Below are 17,500 nucleotides of genomic sequence, written 5' to 3'. Positions count from 1 at the left end.
CATCACACAAAAACCTTTACTGCAAGCATCTCTCTCTCTCTAAATGCATTCACCGAAAACATATCAGTCGAAATATGCACTCGTCACAAGCATCTTTCCCCCTAATGCACTTCTTGGAAAGCACCTCTATCCGTCTCTAAATGCATTCGTTGCAAGCTATCCCCCTATCCCCACCCACCAACCCCGCTTAAAAAATCCTTGCAAGCATCCGAATTCACGACACTGCCTCACTGCAAGGATCCCTGCGTCAATCCAACAGGTCAGTGGTAGTGCCCCCCCCCCCCCTCTCTCTCTCTCTCTCTCTCTCTCTCTCTCTCTCTCTCTCTCTCTCTCTCTCTCTATCACACACACACACACACACGCAAACATACAAACACTCTCACATACAAACAAACAAACAAACACACATACATATCCACATGCACCCCAAAAGAAATGCAATCTATAGATCACGGTCGGCAAATGGGTCAACTTCGCACACAAATGCTTGCTTGTGTACATTCAAACTGCAAATATAAAAAAAAACGCACACATACATGCATACCCTTCCCCTGAAAAGAAAGAAAGAAAGAAAGAAAAAACATGAATGCAGACGCAAACACAAACGCTAAACACACATACACATACACATACACACACGCACGCACGCACACACACACACACGGAGGATAAACCACGCCCGCTTTAGTACAATGCTTGGTCGAAGTGTCTCTTTAAGTATCGACAATTTATAGATGGATACAGAAGGGGAGGTTAGTCAAGCACACGGGGAAAGCGGGAGAGGGAGTGGGAGAGGGAAAGGAGAGGAGGGGGAGGGGAGAGGGAGAAGGAGCGGGAGAGGGAGAGGAGAGGAGGGGGGGAGGGGAGAAAAAGAGAGGGAAAAATAGAGAGGGGAGGAAGAGCGGGAGTAGGAGAAAGAAAGGAGGAGAAAGAGAGTAAAAAAAACAACAACTCTCTCGCTAAATGCGTGAATGAGCGGCTGGGAAGGCGAGTGAGTAAGTGCCTGAGTAAGCGGGTGAGCAACACCCGTCAGGCACAGGGTGAGCGTCATGCGTTCCTTCGTCGAGGGTTCTCTCGAAATAATGCACAGCTTAACGGGTTAAAGAAACACCATCCCGTAGGTAAACAAGCACAATTTTGCGCTTTGGGAATGAGAATTTAACACATTGCGCAAACACGAGCTAATCGTTAACTTAAAGAGTTAAATATACACAAATTTATTCTTAAACTACTATTCACCGGTTTAATTATCACCCAATTTAGGAACTACACTCAGTTCACAAGTCTTGCACCTGATTTTGCCCTTAAAAAAACATACATACATTTCAGTAAAATGGTAATGACTCTTAAAAACACTCGGCGACACAATAACGCAAAACTGAACACTTCGAATGAAAAGTGAAGAAGGGTAACTGACTGTACACCTTCTTAAAAAAAGGACAGACAGACAGACAGACAGACATACTGATAGACACCTCCGTTAACAAAATATTAAGAAAAGTCTACCGGAATTATCAAAAAGTGAGTTCCAGCAACTTCTCAAAATATAATGACCCTAACAACTGGTAAACAAAGAACGGCCCTAAAAACAAGAAAACGCAGTTTACTCAGAAAAGAAGAGATAAATCAGAGAAAAGAAAAAAAGGGGAAAAAAGACTCCATAGAGCAATCCCCCTCTCCCTCTTTTCCTATCTCCTTTTGGCGGATGACAGTGGATGATATTCCGCCAATCATACTCCATCAGCAGTGCCATCTACCAGGCAACCAAACCAACCACGAACCACCGGCCACCGAACGGATGAAACCATCCCCAAAGTCAACCATCCTGCCTGCCTTGCCCGGCTGACTGACTCACTCTTGGGGAAAACCCTCACTCACTCAACCTATCGATTGGTGTCCTCCTCCTCCTCCTCCTCCTCCTCCTCCTCCTCCTCCTCCTCCTCCTCCTCCTCCTCCTCCTCCTCCTCCTCCTCCACCTCCTCCTCCTCCTCCTCCTCCACCTCCACCTCCACCTCCACCTCCACCTCCACCTCCTCCTCCACCTCCACCTCCACCTCCACCTCCTCCACCGAAGGGAACGGGGCATTCGAGACGCCCTGTCAGCCAGCCAGGCACACACAGCATACACGCGCAGACATACCTACACGTAAGAGCGCGTGCATACTCTTGATCGTAGGCATTATTCACTCTTGGTAAATATGCACAAATAGAAACAGTAAAAGTGGAGAGAGAGAGAGAGAGAGAGCAAGAGAGAGAGAGAGAGAGATCTGAGGTGAGGAGAGAGAAAATCCCGACCGAATGAACAAAAGCACGGCGCATAATCGGGCACCGGGTATCATCGGATAACGCGGCCCAACAATCGCACACCGGGCTTCATCGGGCAGCACTCGACGAGGATAAGCGGCAACTCTCCCCCCTCCCCCCCCCAAAAAAAAAAAAAAGAATTACGACGACGAGGATGATAATTACGATCATCGCGCCAGTTCCCGGAATACGTAATGTGACATAGCGTAGAAACCTCCTCTTCGTTGACGCTCGCTCGGTTACAACGCAAAGAGAGAATCGGATAGGAAGTAGGAAGAATAGGAATGAAAAGCAGAAGAAAAAAAGAAGAAGGGGGGGGGGAAGATGAGGAGGAGGAGAAAAAAAGGTGATGGAGAAGAGGAAAGGAGGAGCAACAACAGCAGAAAAGGAGAGGAATGCACATTGTCCCAGGTAACAGACGAGATCATTTGACATACAAAATGCATATTTACGTATCAGGAAGAAATCTAAGAAACAAACATAATAAACCACATCATGATGTACAATCTTTCTCAAAACAAGAAAAAAAATTCGTTTGCCATGTCTTCCCATCACTATAAACATATCATATCACTGAACTTGTTATCATATTCATCATCATCATTATCATCATCTTCAGCAGCACGACCGATGCATAGAAAACGGGAAGAGGGGAAATTTACCGACGTAAAATCCACAAGAGAAAATGGCGCGCGAGAAATAAATAGCACGCGGCAGGGGTAACTACACAAAAACGCTCACAAGAAAATACGGCAAATGTAATTAACCATATTCATAATGTCAGTATATACCATATGTAAAATATTAAGTGGCAATGATAATATGATGGGTGAAATTGCTAACTTTGGTGAAACATTCACATAATACAAAAAAGTAAGACGCCACTGGATGATATACGGTATGAAATGAATCTTATATGGTCACTTATTCACTTCCAGGGAAATTTCGAATGAACGCTAGCAAAAAGCGCGGCAATGGTCCCTCGACAATAAAAACTATCGAAATGAGATTAGAGAGATTAATATAACGACCATAAATGAGGGCAAGTGACGCTAGGGCAATAGACACGCTAGGCTAAACATCGAGACAATTCACGGTGTACGGACTGATATTTCACTGATGCGCAAATTTCACCTCAATACAAAGATTCAAACTTGAAAAAAGTATATAAATATAAAAATGACAACCACCTGGCAATCAGGTGTTACATGAAACTCGCAGGAATATGGTGTATATACATCCAAATTCAATATGGATAACTTACTTCACCCAGCTTTACTTAATTCACGATGGTACCTATTTCTATTTCTAATATAAAGAAGTTTACCAGTATATGTTAGACTAAGCCTTGCTACAAATATGAATGTCGCCAGCACCACAAAATGAAACGAACCTTTTTCCTTGTGGTGTGAAGACCGATCTCCGCCGACATTATTTCCCGCCAATTTGAAGCGTAAACTGAACACCCTCACTTACACAGCTTTTGTTTTACCCCGTTCATGTTATATCACAATATATGTAAAACAAATACATACGCAATACTCTCTACGATAAACGGGCCATTATCATTGTTATATTTTTGTGACAACGCGAGAAACTAATTTTCGCGCCGGCTCGAACGCGTCGCCATTTTCCCGCCAAGAAAGGGCGACCACAGCCGTAGGGAGAAAGAAAAAAGAAGTGTAGCTTTAGAAAAGTTAAATACCGCAAGTATATACATACAGGCACGCGAATAACAATTAATACAGTTATACACACATACATCCGTGTCTATGGTTAGGAAAAGTTCTAAACAGACGAGAACATCAAGAGCAAAAAGAGAAACACTGAAGGAAGCACTAGATCCACCAAGCCATCTCCACACCAGAATATGTCACGAACGCCTTCCCTCTCCCCTTCCACCGACAGACACCCAACACTTTCCCGTAACGGATGTCGTAACAAGGATGGCGGCGGAGGCGCTGGCGGTAGTATCGGTAGCGGGCGGGGGTGTTATGTGGTGCGGATATTTAAGGGGCGGTAAGGAAGGAGGAAGATGGGCAAAAAAAAGAGAGAAAGAGAAATATTGGGGAAATAGGGAGGGAAAGAGGGAGACGGAGGGAAAGGCCATGAGAGTAAAGGGAAGGTTATAATACGGTCTGATGTCGGCAGGGCTTCCCACAGCTGCTAATTCCCTTCAATCTCTCTCTCTCTCTCTCTCTCTCTCTCTCTCTCTCTCTCTCTCTCTCTCTCTCTCTCTCTCTCTCTCTCTCTCTCTCTCTCTCTCTCTCGACTGTAGAAGCTATATTACCTAGTCACTTATGTGCCTATTTCAAATTGGATAGCTAGGAATGCGTGGAAGCATAACAATCATTGCATGTTCCTAAGTCGTAAAGCTAAAGGACTCCTAGAATTAAAACTAGGTCGGAATTTTGCCCATGTATGGTGTAAGAATGACGAAATCCTTGTAAATGTACTAGGACAGGAGAAGCACGAGGAATTCTGTAAATGAAAAGCTATATGGAAAGAGGCACCTTCCCACTCTCGTTGTGTTGGATGTCCCGAGGGAAATTGAAACCAATGAGATAATAGACAACAATGAAACTACCTTACATACTGAGCGTGTCACAACATACGAAGGGTAGAAAATTACCCATACCATTCAGTGTTAAAACATGGCACCTTACTTGCTCCATTTAGGTCTAGCTGTTCAAAATGGTACGAGTATGTCCTCGCGTTGTTGTCATTGCCGGCTGCGCGCGCATACACGCTTGCTTACTTACACACACTCACTCACACTCACACACACACAAAAGGAATGCGTCCAAAATAAATCTCAGGGTAATCATATGCCTTGAAAATATGGTAACTGAAGTCTTGAAAATACTGCAAACTCTTCATTAAGCGCATATCATCCGACATTACTGAAGAAACAAGACGCTGCCCTCCCCTCTCGGAACCCCTATCCCACCTCCTCGGCTTAACGACGAGAAAGAATTCCCCCAACTTGGGAGGAATTAGTGCGGCTAGACATATTGCCCCGAAGCAGAAGGCCCTTCCAGTCTTAATATCTGTTTCAGCACTTGCTTCAGCGCCAGCATCTGCTTCAGCACCTGTTGCAGCACTTGCTTCAGTGCCAGCACCAATAATAATTCCACAGCCAGCACCAGCCCCGTCTTTACTCCACAGGGGAGTAAAGGCCCTGCTGCAAATTTTGCACCAGAGGATTGAACAGACTATGCACATGATGTAGCAAAATATTGTTCAGTAACTACAGTTCCAGGAAAAGATGTTTGCACTTGTCTTCGGACAACAACAGATTACTTCACAGCATCCTGTAGTGGAACTTGAGAACCATCAGCAGACAAGTGATGGGCCACAGTGACTTTAAATGTACAGGTATTACTTGTTATATTATGGTTGCGCATGGTTAGTTATATGTATTATTTTTCATTTTAAGATAAAAAAAAAAGCTACCAGATATTGCTAGTACTACAGTGGAGCTCTTCAGGCATGGATATTGAATGTTTGACTAAGGCTCTTTGAGTCAATCGAGTGGGTAAATGTTTTTACACCTTTCCCTGGCTTTTGGCAGGGCATGTTACCTGTTCAGTAAATAAATATTTAAAATCTAATCAAATCAGTTAGTTCTCTCTCTCTCTCTCTCTCTCTCTCTCTCTCTCTCTCTCTCTCTCTCTCTCTCTCTCTCTCTCTCTCTCTCTAAACCTAAACAATTTGGCTCCATAAAATCACAACAACAATAATACTAAAGATGACAGGAGCGAGTATTGTAATAGTAATAACACTAATAACGACCGCATCACCATTGGCCGCAACAATATCACCAACAATGCTAATAACAATAATCAATAGCAAAACGGCCTCCAGACATTGACGACAAAATCGACACAATCAACAAAAACATTTTTTCTAAACAACAGCAACAAAGGAACGACAATGCTATCATGACACCTCATCCTAAACACTTCAAAGTTATCACAAATAAGAGGTATCAAAACACAGCCTCCCCCTCATTTATTTTCCTACTTATTCCTCCATTCAACCCACGTGCCTATTCATCTATAATTTACCTATCTTTTTTTGTTTTTGTTTTATTGATAGACTGTATGCTTCCTAGATCTCGGCAGTTCAATAGGAAAAAATGCAAATCTAGAATTGCGCAAGAAGGCCATATGGCTAGGTCTTCCATTTATACAAGCATACTCTTTTCTAGCAATGATATGCAGCGTCTGCCTGGGTCAAATCAAGGCAAAAAGAATCTAATAATAATAACTATAATAATTGTAATAATAAAAATACTACTACTACTGCTAACAATAACAGCCACAACAATGATCATAAAGTTAATAACGACAACCCCATCTCCTGCAAGACATACACGAGACGTCCGGCGTAAAGCACAGCCCGAAGATCAAGATCAGCGAATACCTGGTATTCCTTCTTGCCCCCCAATCATATATATATATTCTGTCTCTTTCTCTCTCTCTCTCTCTCTCCACGTACACACGCTAGTACACACGACCTTGTTCCCTCAAGGTGCGATCGCTTGTCATGTCTCCAGAATGGACGCGGTCGACGACAATGATTCTGAGCGAGACTAGAGACCGCAAGCAAGACGGCCGCTGTGGCGTAAGAGTGCCCCCACGTGCCGCATGTGACGTCCTCGGAATGACCTTTCGCTGTAATAGTAATAGGTATGGGGAAATGAGGATCTCACGAAAAGAAATCGGCATAGTGATGACAACACTGAATATAGCAATGACATACCCTAACAATATTATTAAATCAAGGTTAGTATTGCAAATCCATGGTAAGCAGAAACGCTTTCTGTCTATATTTGCCCTAATGCCTATCTTGACATGTACGTGTCTCCCTCTCCCTCCGTTCCCTACTCCACCCACTCCACTCACTCCCCCTATACCACCCATTCCACCCAGCGACCCCCCTCCCTCCCCTGTAGCCCATTCTTCCCTCCGCGCGCGCGATCTGCACCTCATCTCGCTTGGGAAATGTTCGTAAGGGATCATTTCCTGGCGTAATCTGCCGCAATTTCCCCCTTTCGGATGCGCGCGGTCCCGATGCGCTTCCTTCCTCTCTTCCTTCCTCGCTTCCTCGCCGAGTGTCGCGATCTCGCGAATTACGCACGAGAATTACGGGCCCGCCAATCGCGGCGTGCCAATCAGCAGGTGCGGCTTCTCTTTCCCTCTCGCTCGCTCTTCTCCGCTCTTTCGTTTCTGGTTTGTATTCTCTTCTCTTCGCTCTCGCTTTCTGGCTCTCTCGCTCCTCCTCTTTCATTTTTTTTTGCTTCTTCTCTACTCTCTCGCTCTTTCCGTTCTTCCCTCTTCACTACTTTTATCATCTCTTCAACAACATTGCCAGCTTAACACTAACGAGAGAGAAACAGCTTACGCATCGCAAAATTACAGAAGTTAAAGAATAAGTAAAAAAGGAAGAAGAAAACTTAAGGGAAACAACAACAACAAAAATGAATGTTAATATATATATATATTCTCTCTCTCTCTCTCTCTCTCTCTCTCTCTCTCTCTCTCTCTCTCTCTCTCTCTCTCTCTCTCTCTCTCTCTCTCTCTCTCTCTCTCTCTCTCTCTCTCTCTTACCTCGCAACACATCGCTACGACTCCTCCTCCTCTCCGCGTCTTACCTGCAAATAGAGAAAGAAGAAACGAATGAATAGAGGTAAGGGAATAAACGAAGAATCAAAAGGTAATAAGTAATAATGGCTGTAAGATAACAAGGGAGATCAGGAAATACTGAAATAATTGGGAAAAATTCTCAGGATTGTAAACACTTAAAAATTATGTTGATGGTGATGGCAACAATGTGATGTTAAAAGCAACAATGCATTGCAACGATTCTGATCACAATGATAATGATGACACTGAAAATACTAACAATAATAGCAAAAGTAATAACAACGATAATGGTATTTATAATAATGAAAATTATACCGATGACGATGATGATAACAAGAATAATTACGATATCAATAATAATGATAATCCTATTGATAATAATAACAAAAGTAATACTGATAATAGTGATAACACCAGAGGAACGCCCCTCCTCCTCCCCCCCCCAAAAAAAAAAAAAAAAAAAAAATATATATATAATAATAAAAATAAAAAAAGAACACCACAGAAGCCGTGCAGAAGCCGTACTTGAGTACACTGCGCCCCTCCCTCCCCATCCCACACCCTAACGTCTCCGTCTGAGCCGAGGGGGACCTCCGTAACCCAGATCAGAGGTCAATAACCCGCCCATCACTACCTGCACTATACACAACACGCGCACACGCATTTTTGCACGCACTCACGCACTCAACAGACAGACAGATATAGCATCGCTGGTTATATAAAACATAGTATATATGATATATACGGTGTATGCATAGACTATATATATAGTATATATATTCAACCTGTTACCATGAAATTCGAAAAAGATAAAAGAATGTATGCGGCCGTGTGTGTTAGCATTTCTATGAAAAGGAGAGGAAAAAAGGAAAGAAGGGGTGAGGATGGAAAGGGGAAGAGGATCTCTGAGAGAAAAGAAGAGGAGAGTAGAGTGGAGAGCAGAGGAGAGAAGGGGAAGGGAAGGGATGGGAAGGGAGGGGAGATGAGATGAGATGAGATGAGATGAGAGAAGAGGAGAAAGGAGAGAAAGCGAGAGTGCGAGTTTCATCCCATGACAGGGAAAATAAATCGATCACAGTTGCCCTCTGTCTCCTCCCCTCCTTTCCCTATTTCCCCTCGTCCATGATCCCCGTTTCCCCTCAACCCCTAACCTGGGCGCCGCGCATGGAACAACAAAAAACAGTTTTACAATCAATTAAATTAACGACTCTTGGGGAGGGGAGGGGAGGGGAGGGGAGGGGAAGCAGAGGGAGCGGCAGGTGAGGGTTTTAACCCCCTCCTTCCTTCCCCCACCCCCTCTTTTTGATAGTCAGGGAGAAGAAAATAATGAAGGGGGGAGGGGGCGTATTATATGGGGAGGAGAGAAGGGAATCACAGGGAGAGGGAGAGGGAGAGGGAGAGGAGGAGGGAGAGGGAGAGGGGGAGGGGGAGGGGGAGGGGGAGGGAGAGGGAAAGGGAGGGGCAAGGAGAGGGAGTGCAACGGCGAGTGCGAGCATCAGCGAGCGCCTTGCAATTGATTAACTATGGAACAGCGAAGGTGACGTATGTTCCGTATACTGGTGCCGTGGCCACCGCTTCCACCGCCGTCCAAATCCAGAGCCGAGACTCCCAACGCCGCCAATTACCTAACCACGCAACTGCTAACATCCATCCATCCATCCATTCACATACGACTCTCTCATCGGAACTGAAGAACAGCGGGACGAAAAAGGAACAAGAAGGGGAAACAAAGTACCCTTTACGCCTACCCCCCCCCTCCCTCCCTCTCGTAGGAAAATAACAAGTAGAAGATGGAATGGAAGATGTTGAAGATGTTTCTCCTCCTCCTCCTTCGCACCAATCGTAATAACAAGGAAATATTCTACAGTCAAGTCAGTCCCAACGCGTATGCACGCACGCACGCACGCGCATGAGCAACTGTGCGTATCCGCTGGTCCGTCCGCCTATCCGTCCGTATGTCGCCGGCGTAGCTTAGTCCTATCTATATCCCCTTCCCCTCGCCGCCCCTCATGCTACCTCACCCTTTTCCCCTTTCCGCTCCCCCTCTCCCTCTCCCCTCCGGTATTAGTGATCCGTTACCCCTCCCCCCCCTCAGTCCTCTGCCTTCCCCTGTCGCTACTCTTACCCTGTTCTACTATCATCTACTCCCCTTCTACCTGCACGCGGTGTATCTTTGGGCACCTTTCCTTTCCTTTCCCTTCCCTTCCCTTCCCTCCCCTTCCCCCTCTCCCTTTCCCCTTTCCCTCTATCTCCTCACTGCTCCCTCAAGCCCCTAACTCTGTCCCACCCCTGTCTACTCCCTCTGCCCCTTCCCCCCCCATATCGATCCTGCGCGGTCAGGACTCTCCCTCTCTCCCCTTTTCTCTCTCCGTCTCTCTCTCACTCCCTCCTTCCTTCCTTCACTCCCCTCCCTTCATATCTCTCTCTCTCTCTCTCCTTTTTGTTCCGTTTCATTCAATATTCTGTCAATTTTCAAATTCATCCTTAGTAAACTTCTAAAACTTCAAAAACGAAACCGTATTCCCCTACGCACGCACATACACATACACGCACGTGCAAACGCGCGCTTTTCCATCTACAAAAATACATATATATTTATAAACAACCCAGTCCCCTCCCTTCCCCCTCCCCCTAACATTGGACCAATCTCCCTTCACTTGTCTCCGTACGCAGCGGCAACACCCCCCTCCCCCCTCCCCATCCCCCCTCACCCGTTGCGTGCCGCCTTCCCCTACGCCGGGCCAAGGGTGTGAGTGTGCGTGGGCCTACACCCTAGTCACACTACCACACCAGACCTCTAGCCCTCTCTTAGCCCCCTAGCCTTTCTCACATTCATTCTTTCTTCTCTTCTACTACTACTACTACTACTACTTCTGCTGCTGCTACTACAGTCACCACCACCATTATTATTCTTAGTACGACCATTATTATTACCATCATTATTACTACTACTACTAATGCCGCTGCTGTTTCTGTCGCTACTATTGCTAGGTTGGCAAATTTCCAGCTACAGAACCGATAAAAATGGATGAAATTATACGATGCTACCGGCGATCACAAGCAACCGTCAACGAACGCCTCGCTCCGAATCCCCGGCTACCACTACCGAACAATTACTACGATGGGACCAAACAAGCTCAAGCTTTATAACAACTTAATAATAATAATAATGATAATACTAATAATATCTCTATAAAACGTCGTATAAAAAGAGAGGTTACGCAAAAACTCGAGATGAAATTTTCGTATTCCTCCAGCGTTTGGTAAACATCAGCCCTCCCTCTATTCTATTCTCCTCCCCCCCCCCCTAAAATTTTATTCCAATGAAATCCCCAAACATCAGCGCCATTAATGCCTAATGCCCCGCCACATGTGTTATCCATTAATTCCAACCCATTTATCTTTTCCATTTCTATCTACTCATTTCTTTATCTATCTATTTAGAGGGATGAGGGTGTGGTGTGGGAGGGAAGGGGAATTTGAGGGACGCTCCCCTACCCCGCTAACCACCACTAACCCCAATTTCTGCCACCACTACCAACACTTCGTCTACCTTATGCCATCATCACTTTCATCACAATTTACATTTGTCATCGCCATCACCATCGTTCATGACATTAGATTTTTCAAATCTAAAGAAGGCTATAGTGAGAACCAAACCACACACACACGCAGACGCATATATGTTCCTCAAGAGCGACAATAATTCTTATTTCGGTAGCTGACGGCTGTCGGTCGGTTAACATTTGTTCACATATGATTTACAAATATACATATACATACATACCTACATACACACAAACAGACATATATATATATATATATATATATATATATATATATATATATATATATATATATATATATATATACATACACACATACATATAAACACTTTAGATGAATTACAACGTTTGTAGATATCGAAGACGAGAACTATAAGAGGCAAACATCCGCACACGGCGGAGACCGAAATAACACGCAGACGGAACACTTTCCTCGCTGCCCTTCCATTCGCCCAAATGAACTTGGAGGAATCAATAAATTACAATTAAATTCGTCGTCTTTCTGGCCACTTCCACTTTAAACAGAATGTTCGATCTAAACAACAATTTTCGAACAATTCACTTTTTTTTTCATACATTAAGTTTTACGAAAAACGGAAGGCGAATTAAACTCCGACATTCCTAGAAATCCTGAGCATAACCTTTGACACTGAAGTCATCTTGCAAACGTGTACAAGATAATCAAGGAAAAAAAAGTAACAACGGACACAACAACACACGGATGATGATGATGATAATAATGAAAGTACTGGTAGTAGGAGTAGCAGCAGTCGAAACAGCATAAAAATCATTCATTGAGTGAATACCCGCAGAACTAAAATGTAAAATACATGTTCCAGAGATAAATGGTGGAGAAGGCACGGCTATTATGTCAGTATTGGAGGCCACACTAAAAGAGTAGTAGTAGTTGTTGCAAAGCGAGTAGTAGCCCTTGCAGAAGATGAAGGACACCCCACCCTTTAATCAGACGGCCCACACCCAGACTAAATTGCGAAGACCGAATCAGAATCATCAGTGTGTGGATCTTTCTCGTCCTCTTCTCTCTCCAATATATATATTTATTAACCTCCCCTCCCTCCCGCTAGCTCCCTCCACGGAACTTTCTCCCTCCCTCCGCTATGCCTTTCTTCTATCCTCTACCAACCTATTACCTCCACCTTCCACTCTCCTCTACTCCGTTTCCTTCCACCTACAAAGGTGCTCTTTCCCCTCGCCCTCTCCCTTTTCCCTTACTTTCCCTTCAACCTCCACTCCTCTTTCTTGTGTCTTGAACCAATCGCTCAACATCACCGTGCACCAAAATCAAACCACTGTATTTTCACGTGCACTCCATTGTGCATGCCTACCAAAAAATGAACATCACCTTCCTCAAAGCTAGCCCAGTCGATTTCTCTCCCAGTCGAACGGGTGAACTGAATCCTTCAAACGAGCGCCCCTCATTCTAGTTGGCCACCATTCTTTAACCGACTTCCTTCCAGGCTGGCCGGGCGAACTACCTCCTTCAAAGTCAGCTAGGACCACCGCCTTGCAGTTAACTAGCCCCCCTTTGGCGACTCCTCCTCATTCCAGGCGGGATAGAATAACAGGTCTAACTCTCGTTGCAATCAGTGCAATCAATCTCAGGGCTATAAGTTCATGAAAATATGAAACGAACATCCTCACCATGAATCTTTTCTTCTCCTACCAACATCGTCATTATCATTATCATTACCATGTCGCACAGTAGATTCATTATCATTATCAATGCGATGTACCAGTCGAGCGCAAAGGGAAATCTCCCTAGCATCAACGTCCTCAACTGTGGGTAATCTGTTATCATAATTACGTTGAACTCAATAGCTCAAGTGATGAGTGTGTTTAAAAATCGAGCTGTGAAAAAAAAAATCATTGAAGTTATTCTTATCACCCACCTGTGTTTACTTTCTTGCCTATTTAACATTACAAATTCACCTTTAGCTCACGAGCTGTCGACGTTTTTATAATAAATGCTAAGAATATAACTATTAACAAAGAGAAGAAAAAGAAAATACAAGAGCAAAAAGATGTGTGTATATATAAGTAAGCAAGAATGCAAGACTCGCTTCCGTACGAGATAATCTATAGTTCATTTCCTTTGCTTAAAGAGTACATACGACGGTTCCAGAATAAACTCGGAATGCGATTAGATACCAAGGTCTTTCTCTCTCTCTCTCTCTCTCTCTCTCTCTCTCTCTCTCTCTCTCTCTCTCTCTCTCTCTCTCTCTCTCTCTCTCTCTCTCTCTCTCTCTCTCTCTCTCTCTCTCTCTCTCTGCTCTCTCTCTCTCTGCTCTCTCTCTCTCTCTCTCTCTCTCTCTCTCTCTCTCTCTCTCTCTCTCTCTCTGCTCCCCCCTCCCCCCTCCCTCCCTCTCTTTCTCTCTCTCTCTCTCTCTCTCTCTCTCTCTCTCTCTCTCTCTCTCTCTCTCTCTCTCTCTCTCTCTCTCTCTCTCTCTCTCTCCCCCTCCCTCTCTCTCTCTCTCCCCCTCCCTCTCTCTCTCTCTCTCTCTCTGCTCCCCCCTCCCTCTCTCTCTCTCTTTTTCTCTCCCTTTCTCTTTATCTCTCTCTTTCCTTTCTATTCCTCCACCCCCTCTTCTCGTTTGTTCGTCCGTCCGGCCGTTCATTCATTCATTCGCACGTGCGCGCACACCCAGTCTAAAAGGCCTTCGTGCCAGGAGAATATTGGACTCATCACGTGACTCATCCAAAATTCATCGCCTGACTTATTGGCCACTTGCTCGGGTTCCTCCACTCCACTCCCCTCCACAAGCAGCAAGGAGAGTAGCGGGAGTAGCTTGGTGTGTTTGCATAGATATTATCGTTATTTGTTTGTCACTCTGTGCCAGACTCTTTCCCTGCTGCTGCCTCAGCAACTCAAGCATAAAGGGCACATGATGTCAGCAGACACTCCCCTCCCCCTTTAATCTCTTCCTCCGGAAAAGAATAAAGTCTCCATCACGTACATAGGCAAATGGGGAACCTTCATTGCCATCTTTGGGAAGGGTAGGGGGTGGGGAAGAGGGGGGGAAGGGAGGGAAGGGGAGGGGAGGGAAGGGGAGGGGAGGGGAGGAGAGGGGAGAGGTGAGGAGGAGGAGGACACAACCCCCCCCTTCTCCTATCCCCCTCCCCCAACACGTACAGCCTCGTCACGGTCACACACGCCTTGTGGTGGTCAGTAGTGCAGCCACCTGGGCCACGCCGCCGCCTCCCTTGCCCAACCTCCTTTCCTCCCTCTCCCCCGCCCCCATCCTTCCGCTCCCTTTCCTTTACCCATCATCCCTAGTCCCTCATCTCCCATCCTCCTCTCCCACCAACTCCCTCCCTCCCGTCCTCTCTTCCTTTTCCATTTCTCTCCTTTCCTTCCTCCTCCCTCACCCCCTTTCCACCTCCACCTCTCCGGCGGGACTTGCCACTACTAACCTGGTCGTCGTGGTTTAACGTTGGTGGATGATATCCCATAGGCGGGACTCTTCGCGCTCTCGTCTCCTCATTCTTCAAGCTTCATCCTCGTCTCTTACCACCTCCTCCTCCTTCTCCTCCATCTTCCGTTAGGTCCCTCCTTTTCTCTACACTCTGGATTCTCATCTTTCGCATATTCATCATCCTACTTCTCTTCACCCTCCTCATGATGACGGGTGGAACGCACTCACAATCACTCATTACGGCATACGGCTTCATCTCGGTCACACTGTCTGCGACGCAATTTATGAATATTCGTGTAATATAAAAAAAAAGGTTGGAACGCAACCCCAGTGCAACAGCCACATTTAAGATCAAATAAATGACAATTGTTTCCACATTCTCCTTTTTTCTTCTTCTACTTGCGGGGTGTGCTGCGCTGTTCTGTGAAATGTCGGTGTGCTGAGTGAGGCCAGGCCGCTGCACCAGCGCTGAGCCACGTGGTAAAATTGGAGGGAAGGAAGGAAGAGGGAAGGGAGAGGACGGATGGAAGTAGGAAGAAGGAAGGGGGAGGCGTTCCGCACGAGATGTACCAGATGAGAGGAAAGAAAAGACGCAGACCAAGATGAATGCATTGGAAAAGTAGGCGACGGAAGGAGGGGGATTGAGGTCGAAGCATCTTGCTCTAGGCCTCACCCCTCTCCCTGTCCCCCTCCCCCCTCTGCTAGGAGGCGTGGCAGGCATCAGGCAGCAGAACAGCAGCGTGGGGGTCACACACAGCGGCTCCGAGGAGAGGAGGAAGAGGAGTAGGGGGAGTAGGGGGAGTAGGGGAGGAGGCGGAGGAGGGCGAGGAGGGGGAGGAGGAAAGGTAGGCCTGCGTAGCGCTGTTCGACTCTCCCATTCCACCCCCCACCATCCCACCCCAGCCGTCCCAGTACCAACCCACCACAGCCACTAAACTTCATAGGCCTAGTGGACCGTTGGGGAATGGGGGGAGGGGGCGGGTTGGAGGGGGTAGGGTATAGAGGTTAGCTTGGTTTCCCGAGACCCCACGCCTCATGGCGGGCTTCGGTTTGGGGCGTGTGAGTGAGTGAGTGTGGGTGGTTAGAACTGGATATCCTTTCGTTTTGATTTCTCTTGTTTCCACTATTCCTTATAGCCCCCGGGGGTGAGGTCAGGCTAGGTCACTCCCCTCTCCACAATCACCGAATCCTCTCCCTCCTCCTCCTGGCGGCGGCGCGAGAGCTCGAGGGAGGAGGCGAGGAGCGGCGACGGCCTCCTGAAGGGACCCAGGTCGACACTTCCGCCACTCGCAGCAGCAGCACAACATGGCCAGGATTTTCGGGAGCTTGTGAGGGCGCGCGCGGCCCCCCAACCCCCCTTTCCCCCTCCTTCTCCTTCCTCCACCTCCTCTCCTCTCCAACCAGACCTACAAGTTCCACTCGCGTCACACTGATAGCGGCCACGGCGTTCCCCAGGTGGCTCCTTTGTCACACTTCCCGTCACACACACTCTCGGTCCCGTCGGAGGACACCACCTGCGAGCCATCTGGGCCACGCAACCCGCGCTTACACTGCCGGAGCAACGCGCAGCGGTCCACCTCGCACGGCGTCCAACACCACACTAGCAGAGCGCGTCGTAGTACACCGCTACACCACTGCCCGCCCGTCCGCCCGCCCGCCCTCCCTCCCTGCCTGCCTCCCTCCCCCCCCTCTCCCCACCTCTCTCTCTCTCTCTCTTTCCCCCTCTCTCTACCCCCCCCCCAATCCAGCAGGACCCCAGCCCACCCTCCCTCTCTCATTGCTGATTCCTCTCTCGTCCGGATTTTCTTGCCTCACATTTCCCTGCTTTCTCCGGCCGAGCTGGACGTAGCGTGCTGCTCCTCAAGACTCGCGCTGTTCGCTGTTTCTCGCTCCTCTCTCCATCTTCCTTTCTCTTTGCCTTTGACATACCCCCTCCCCCCTCCCTCCCCGTAATCATATACGACATAAACACACAGACGCACATACATACACACACACACACATACACACAAACGCACGCATACATACATACATACATACACGCGCGCGCACACGCACGCGCAGACGCAGAAACACACACACACACACACACACACACACACACACACACACACACACACACACACACACACACACACACACACACACACTCAGCGCACATGACTTTCCCAACTTTTAGCATAAATACGCAACCACAAGCCGAGCCAGTTATTTCTTACGGAGCATCTCAACGGGCCGATTATTATCGCCACTAAAACACGCACACATACGTACATGAACATATACATCGACACATACACAAACATCTAAATACCCCACGCCTACACATCGACACATACATACACACACACACACACACACACACACACACACACACACACACACACACACACACATGCACGTGAAAATGGACACGCTCATGGCCCTCCTCTCCTCCCTCCCCCGCCTAATACAAACAGATAGGTGGGAGGGAGGGAGTGTGAGAGAGAGGGGGGGAGGGGGAGGGAGAGGGAGAGAGGGGGGAAGGGGAGGGAGAGAAAGGGTG

General features: G+C 47.0%; 1 protein-coding gene across 10 annotated transcripts in view; it reads right to left on the bottom strand.

The window, feature by feature from the left end:
- LOC122261795 (serine/threonine-protein phosphatase 4 regulatory subunit 1) overlaps positions 1 to 17,500 on the bottom strand; it is a 148,166-nt gene that overhangs the window by 66,414 nt on the left and 64,252 nt on the right. For 3 of the 10 annotated variants that reach the window (XM_086547189.1, XM_086547198.1, XM_086547216.1), the window contains exon 1: positions 14,954 to 16,557. The exons of 6 other annotated variants lie outside the window; for them this stretch is intronic. The gene's annotated coding sequence lies outside the window, so the exon portion shown is untranslated. Of the gene's footprint in view, positions 1 to 7,919; positions 7,964 to 14,953; positions 16,558 to 17,500 lie in introns of those variants that run through there. One more of the 10 variants, XM_086547203.1, reaches the window with a different exon arrangement.

Source organism: Penaeus japonicus, unplaced genomic scaffold, assembly GCF_977035675.1.
Source record: "Penaeus japonicus unplaced genomic scaffold, GWHDUDI00000001_assembly GWHDUDI00000002, whole genome shotgun sequence".
Lineage (NCBI taxonomy): Eukaryota > Metazoa > Arthropoda > Malacostraca > Decapoda > Penaeidae > Penaeus > Penaeus japonicus.
This window is presented reverse-complemented; position numbering and strand designations above follow the sequence as displayed.